This window comes from Sapajus apella, unplaced genomic scaffold (genome assembly GCF_009761245.1).
Source record: "Sapajus apella isolate SASKATOON/1434 unplaced genomic scaffold, GSC_monkey_1.0 scaffold43, whole genome shotgun sequence".
In the NCBI taxonomy this organism is placed as follows: Eukaryota; Metazoa; Chordata; class Mammalia; order Primates; family Cebidae; genus Sapajus; species Sapajus apella.
Window position 1 is genome coordinate 3,795,277 of NW_022436983.1, and position 8,379 is coordinate 3,803,655.

The window sequence follows — 8,379 nt, forward strand, 5'->3', positions numbered from 1 at the left end:
AAAAAAAAAAAAAAAAAAAAAAAAAAAAAAGAGATAGCAGAGGCCAGGTGGCATTCAAAGCCCCTTATAGTCTGGAAAATCCGTGACCTGGCCAGGGTAGGTAGGGCCGCCTCAGGGTGGGTGTGGACAGGGAGGTGGAGGCAGAGTTGGCAGATGGCTGGTGCTGAGAAAGGGGTCCTGGAAGGTTTGTAGCACCTTTAGTTGCAAAGGACTGGCGTGACACAAGCTTTGACCCTCCAGTGAGCTGAGGTGGGATGCTGGAAGAAGGTCCCCAGGCTGAATGAAACTGCCTTTGCAAACTTTATAATATTGAGAAAATATGACAGTGAAAGAGATCTAACCTAAGCAACTTCATCTTGCCTTTTGCCTTCAAACTGCCCTTGGTCATTCTAGGGGCGTGAGCCAAGCTAATTTTGGAAGGAATTTAGTTTATGGTTTAACCTGAAAGCAAGGATGATGATAACCCGTCCCAAAACTAAAGCCACCTTGGTAAGACTAATGAAAGGCCACAAGGTTAGGATGATGAGAGGGGCCTGAGCTCTGCTAAATGTGGGTGTAGTTATAAATGATTACCAACCATTGTTCCAGGGGTCACAAGATTTGCAATTTCCGCAGCTGCTCCTGTAAGTAATATCACTATTATAGAATTTAAGATCGGCCTTTTGCTATATGTTTTCAGACTTTCGTATTTCTGAAGATGAGATGAATCCACCCAGCCGGAGACTCAGGGCTCACCCGGTGCTGTGGCCCCTCCCCTGAAGTGGACTGGGCACAGGAGGACTGGTTGCCATACCCCTGTGAGTGCATCCCCAACCAATCAGCAGCACCCAGCCTCTAGCTGCCTGCCCACCAAGCGATCTTTAAAAAACTCTAGTCTCTGAATTTTCCAGGAGAGTAAATTGAGAAATAGCAAAACTCTGGTCTCCTGTTTAACCAGCTCTGTGTAAATTCAACTCTTTCTCTTGCAATTTCCAGCTCCCCTCCCCATTTTTTTTTTTTGAGACGGAGTCTTGCTTTGTCACCCAGGCTGGAGTGCAGTGGCACAATCTCGGCTCACTGCAACCTCCGCCTCCTGGGTTCAGGCAATTCTCCTGCCTCAGCCTCCTGAGTAGCTGGGATTACAGGCACGCACCACCATGCCCAGCTAATTTTTTGTATTTTTAGTAGAGACGGGGTTTCACCATGTTGACCAGGATGGTCTCGATCTCTTGACCTCGTGATCCACCCACCTCGGCCTCCCAAAGTGCTGGGATTACAGGCTTGAGCCACTGCGCCCGGCTGGTCTTGAACTCTTGACCTCAGGTGAACTGCCTGCCTCGACCTCCCAAAGTGCTGGGATTACAGGTATGAGCCACCACGCCTGGCCATAATATTTTTTTTTTTTAACCAGTGATGGGGTTGTGCCTCCATCCCTTCTGGCAAAATAAAAAGAATAAGTAGCCAGGAGCAGTGGCTCATGACCACTGTAATCCCAGCAGTTTGGGATTACAGTCATGAGCCACTGCTCCTGGCTACTACTACCTGGCAAGTGCATCACAAGGTCAGGAGTTCCAAACCAGCCTGGTCAACATGGTGAAACCCCATCTCTACTAAAAATACAAAAGTAGCCAAGTATAGCATCACACGCCTGTAGTCCTAGCTACTTGGCAGGCTGACGCAGGAGAATCACTTGAACCCAGGAGGCGGAGATGGCAGTAAGCCAAAATTGCACCACTGCATTCCAGCCCGGGTGAGAGTGAAACTTCATCTCAAAAAAAAAGAATAAGAGCCTGTCTGGACAAAGTGTTAACTTCAGTTCCTTCCAGGGTTGAACTGGCTGCAAGTTCATCTTCTCTGACAGATAAAAATTCCCAGGGAGGTTTTTTATGGCAATTAGCCTCCTGCTGGACAGTCTGCCTTTAATCAGATAAGAGAAATCCGGGAAAAGCCCCCTTGTGCATTTGCTGTTTTCCAAATGCCTTCAGTTTTAAGTCATCATCATAGCAATTCGGCATATTTTGGGATGTTATTTCCTGGATTCCTTCAGCAGCCACCTGCTGTTGGGTACTTAAGCTTAATTAAAGTTGGCAAGGCATCCTCAGCTAGAGGCTCAGCTGCATGGGAGATGAGTTATCGGAAGTCCTATGTATGTAAGGGAAGCTCAGAACACTTTTATTGCACATTTTAAATAAATGCCTCTGGGCCGGGTGCAGTGGCTCATGCCTCTAATCCCAGCACTTTGGAGGCTAAGACAGGCAGATCACCTGAGGTCAGGAGTTCAAGACCAGCCTAGCCAACATGCTGAGACCCCATCTCTACTAAAACTACAAAACATTAGCTGGGCTTGGTGGTGGTGGGCACCTGTAATCCCAGCTACTCGGGCGGCTGAGACATGAGAATCACTTGAACCCAGGAGGGGGAGGTTGTAGTGAGCCAAGATCACACCAGTGCACTACGGCCTGGGCAACAGAGCAAGACTCTGTCTCAAAAATAAATAAATAAATACTTCTAGGCAGGGCACGGTGGCTCACGCCTGTAATCCCAGCGCTTTGGGTGGCCGAGGCAGGTGGATCACAAGGTCAGTTCAAGACCAGCCTGGCCAAGACGGTGAAACCCCATCTCTACTAAAAATATAAAACATTAGCCGGGTGTGGTGGCCCTTGCCTGTAATCTCAGCTACTCGGGAGGCTGAGGCAGATAATTGCTTAAACCTGGGAAGCGGAGGTTGCAGTGAGCCGAGATCCTGCCACTGCACTCCAGCCTGGGCAACAGAGTGAGACTCCATCTCAAAAAATAAATACATAAATACATAACCTCTGACATGGGCCTTGGGATGGGGTTCTACCCCCTATACCAACTGGCTGGGTGGGAGAGAGAAGCAAGTCCTGATACAAGAATCCCTCTGGGTTCTTAGAATTTTGAGTTGTAAAAGAAAGTAAAATTTGAGGACCCTCTACATTTAGTAGGGCAGAGGGTAGTAAGCCCTGGAGACTGATTCACGCACCATGTTTGTAACTCCTGCCCTTCTTAGATTGTAGATTAACTTTCTTCCTCACTCTTCCTGTTCTGTAAATGACTGGAGAGACCAGAGACCAGACCTCCTTCCCCTCCAGCCACTGATGTTTGTTGTAAATTAACTGCCTCCTCTGTTGTCCTGTGACTAGCTCAGACCAGATGGCGCAAAGGACCCCATGACTGTTACAGCGTCAGTGGTAAGGTTAAAATATACCTTTCCTGAAAGAAAAAGACCACCTCAACTCATCAGATTGCATTAAGCCTTATAGAGAAAGATGCTGAAATTCTGTTAAGTGGTCCTAAACTTTACCTATATAAACAATCCCAAATGTCTACACTTCAGATTGAAACTGGCTTTGCACAGATCACCACAGTGAGAGGTGGCTGACTCCATGCTGCTTCTAGCTTCCCAGGCTGGCTGTCCGTCGTACTCATTCCTGGGCGTGGGCCAAGCTAACCATGGGAGGAATTTAGTTTATAGTTTAAGTTTGTTTGTTTGTTTGTTTTGAGACAGAGTCTTGCTCTGTCACCCAGGCTGCAGTGCAATGGCGCGATCTCGGCTCTGTAACCTTCACCTCCCGGATTCAAGCGATTCTCCTGTCTCAGCCTCTCAGGTAGGTCGGATTACACGCACATGCCACCATACCTGGCTAGTTTTTGTATTTTTCGTAGAGACAGGGTTTCACAATGTTGACCGGGCTGATCTCAAACTCCTGAACTCAGATGATCTGCCTGACTCCCAAAGTGCTGGGATTACAGGCGTGAGCTACTGTGCCCAGCTTAGAGTTGAACTTTGAAGCAAGGGTGATAATAGGCCCTTCCTAAGACTGAGCTGTCCTTGTTTGGGGGCTGAAACCACTAATGAAAGGTCACAAGATTAGGATTATGGGAGGAGCCTGAATTTTGCTAAAATGTAGGCATAGTTTCTGTAGTTCCTTACTGCTCAGGAGTCATGTGGCCAAAGTCACAAGATTTGTGGCTTCCACAGTTGCTCCTATAGATAACATCACTATTGTAGAACCTAGGATTGGTCTTTCAACGTTTTTCAGACTGACCCCATCCAGACTCATGACTAATGACTCAACCAGTCCTGTGGCCCCTCCCAGAGACAGATGGACCATTTTCTACACCATATATATATTTGAGTCTGTATTTTGCTCTTATTGCCCAGGTTGGAGTGCAATGGCATGATCTTGGCTCACCACAACCTCCACCTCCCGGGTTCAAATGATTCTTCTCTCTCAGTCTCCCGAGTAGCTGGGATTACAGGCATGCGCTCCCACACCCGGCTAATTTTGTATTTTTAATAGAGAAGGAGTTTCTCCATGTTGGTCAGGCTGGTCTCGAACTCACGACTTCAGGTGGTCTGCCCGCCTGAGCCTCCCAAAGTGCATGGGATCACAGGCGTGAGCCACTGCTGCGCTGGACCACACCCTACTATTTTATCCCCAGCCAATCAGCAGCATTCATTCCCTAGTTCCCTGCCCACTAAACTGTTACTGAAAAACCCTAACCTCTTTGGTTAGGGTTTTTGGGGAGATGGATTTCAGTAGTAACTCCATCTTCCATGTGGCTGGCCTCGAATTATTAATAATTAAACTCTTTCATTACTGCAATACCATGGTTAATAAATTTGTATGCCTTTTCTCCTTTTTTTTGATACAGGGTCTTACGTTGCCCACACTGGAGTGCAGTGGCTTTTCAATAGCATGACCACAGCACACTTCAGCGTTGAACTCCTGGGCTCAAGTGACCCTGCTGCATCGTCCTCCCCAGTAGCCCTCCTGTTATACTGCCCTTTTGTCAGGTGATTTTCATCAAACCATCAGAGGTGGAAGGAGAAGTTTTCCCTGGGCCCCTATAGTTTTGGCATAGTGAGCAGGATTCCAAAGCCACTCTGCCATTCTGGAAGCTGTAGTCAAGGGAACCCAGGGCCCGAGAGGCCAGCAAAAGGGTGAGAAATTCTTAACAGCCAGTCTACGGGCCTCTCTCTCTGCAGAGTCTGATTGAGCAGATGGTAACAATTACCGTTTATCTCTTTTTCCTCTCCAAAATCTTGATTAACGGGGAAAAAAGATCTGTGTGATTCGTCTTAGTCTTGGGTATAGCAACTCTGGCGTACTTTTTTTTTTTTTTTTTTCTGAGATGGAGTCTCACTCTGTCACCCAGGCTGGAGTGTGATGGTTAGCTCTTGGCTCACCACAACCTCTGCCTCCTGGATTCAAGCGATTCTCCTGCCTCAGCCTCCTGAGTAGCTGCGATGACGGGTGTCATCCCAGCTAAAAAATACACATCCAGCTAATTTTGTATTTTTAGTAGACAAGGTTTCTTGATGTTGGTCAGGCTGGTCTCGAACTCCCAACCTCAGGTGATCTGCCTATCTCGGCCTCCCAAAGTGCTGGGATTACAGGTGTAAGCTACAGCACCTGGCCTTTTTTTTTTTTTTTTTTTAAACAGTCTCGCTGTCACCCAGGCTGGAGTGCAGTGGCATGATCTCAGCTCACTGCAACCTCTGCCTCCCAGGTTCAAGCAATTCCCCTGCCTCAGCCTCCTGAGAAGCTAATTACAGGCACCCCCCACCACACCTGCCTAATTTTTGTATTTTTAGTAGAGATGGGGTTTTGCCATGTTGGCCAGGCTGGACTCGAACCCCCGACCTCAGGTGATCCACCCGCCTCAGCCTCCCAAAGTGCTGGGATTACAGGCACGAGCCATCGTGCCCAGCCATCTGTCATGTTCTGTCATAAAGAAGGGCACCATAGGGTGGAACCCAGACCTAAACCCCCTAGAAGTCCTGTTCAAGCTGCCCCTGCGTGCTGGTCGGCTTTGCCGTTCTGAGCAGATCGGCTTCTATTTAGACAAATTTTGCTCAGGGTCCCCCAAATAAAAACCGGATGAGGTTCTGTGTTAGGCAGTTCTCGAATTGCTATACAGAAATGCCGGGGACTGGGAGATTTACAATGAGGAGAGGTTTCCTTGGTTCAGGGTTCTGCAGGCTGTACAGGACGCATGACGCTGACATCCGCTTGGTTTCTGGGAGGCCTCCGGGGGCCTTCACTCATGCAGAAGGAGAAGTGGGAGCCGGTGCAGGACACAACAAGAGCAGAAACAGGTGGGAGGAGGCACCGCACACTTTTAAACAACCAGATCTCATGAGATCTCACTCACTATCCCAAGGACAGCACCAAGGAGATGAAGCTAAACCATGTCTGAGAAATCTGCCCTGTGATCCAATCACCTCCCACGAAATCTGCTCCGTGACCCAATCACACCTCCCATGAAATCTACCCCGTGATCCAATCACCTCCCACGAAATCTGCTCTGTGACCCAATCACCTCCCACCAGGCACCACCTGCAGTTCTGGAGATTACAATTCCACAGGAGACTTGAGGGTACAAATATCCAAACGGTATCAGGTTCCCTCTTATCTTGTTTTATTAACTTGAGAGCTTGACTTGTGACAAGGGAGAGCACTGTCTCTTAGTCTTCACCATCCAGGGGGCCTGATTTTGGGGTCACATCCAGTGTCCAACCTGAAAAGATTGGGAACCCCAAGACACATGAGATTTTAGGCAGGATACTCTTTGTTCCGAATGTGCTAAGCTATTAGGGGAATTTGTCTGAGGAAGTGCCATCTGTAAGGGGACTTTTTGTCATCTCAACGCATGCTGCTTGGTTATCCTGGGAAAATCCAACCCCAGGAGGACCTACCCAGTAGCACAGATTACTGGGCTTGTGACTGGCAGGCACCCCAAAATGTGTAGGGTACTAGAAGTACCTTATGCACAAACACCATGCTTAACTGTCTGTGGCAACAAGAGTCTTTTGCCGCCTGGGTGCGGTGGCTCACGCTTGTAATCCCAGCACTTTGGGAGTTTGAGGCAGGTAGATCACCTGAGGTCAGGACTGCAAGACCAGCCTGACCCACATGGTGAAACCCTGTCTCTACTAAAAAGACAAAAAAATAGCCCGGCGTAGTGGCACATGCCTGTAATCCCAGCTATTCAGGAGGCTGAGACAGGAGAATCACTTGAACCTGGGAGGTGGAGGTTGCAGTGAGCCAAGATCACGCCATTGCACTCCAACCTGGGTGACAAGAGTGAAAATCCATCTCAAAAAAAAAAAAAGTCTTTTGCCATCTTAGCCTATTTCTGAGAGTGACTACTGAGACTGCCTCTTCTATGCCTGTTCCAGAAAACACCTCTTGATTATATGATAAAAACTTATTGTAAACCTGGACAATCACCTCCTGGGAGTTCCATGAAGAGGTGGATTGGACTGAGTCACTATTAGAATAAATATACCATCGAAATTATAATCAGCTGTGGCTAAAACATAAATATTTTAAATTAGAAAGTCTTCTATATTTGAAAAATATTGTAGACCTCTCTCATTCCAAACAATTGCCTATTTTAAGCCTATTTGAATTTATGGGTAGTTAAAACTTTTTTTTTTTTTTTTTTGGAGACCCTTCTGTCTCCCAGGATGGGGTGCGGTGGCACGATCACAGCTCACTGCAGCCTTGAATTCCTGGGTTCAAACGATCCCACCTCAATCTCCTGTATAGCTGGGGCTACAGGGGCACACCGCTACCCTTGACTTTTTAATTTTTTGTAGAAATGGGATCACATTATGTTGCCCAGGCTGATCTTGAACTTCTGGCCTCAAGTAATCCTCCTGCCTTGGTCTCTCAAAGTGCTGGGATTACAGGTGTGAGCCACCATGCCCAGCCCAAACTTCTCAAAAAACACGAGGTGGCTTATGCCTGTAACACCAGCACTTTGAAAGTTCGAGGTGGGCAGATCACTTGAGGTCAGGAGTTCAAGCCCAGCCTGACCCACATGGTGAAAACCCATCTCTACTAAAAATACAAAAATTAGCCAGGTGTGGTGGCGCATGCCTGTAATACCAGCTACTTGGGAGGCTGAGGTATGAGAATCACTTGAACCCAGGAGGCGGAGGTTGCAGTGAGCCAAGATCACACCACTGCAATCCAGCCTCAGCAACAGAGCAAGACTGTCCCAAAAAAAAATAAAAAGTGGTGGGGTGGGGGGCGCGCACGGTGGCTCATGCCTGTAATCCCAGCACTATGGGAGGCTGAGGTGGGCGGATCACCTGAGGTCGGGAGTTCGAGACCAGCCTGACCAACATAGAGAAGCCCTGTCTCTACTTAAAAAAAATACAAAATTAGCTGAGCGTGGTGGCACATCCCTGTAATCCCAGCTACTTGGGAGGTTGAGGCAGGAGAATTGCTTAAACCGGGGAGGTAGAGGTTGCAGTGAGTGGAGATTGCACCATTGCACTCCAGCCTGGGTAACAAGAGCAAAACTCTGTCTCAGAAGGAAGGAAGGAAGGAAGGAAGGAAGGAAGGAAGGAAGGAAGGA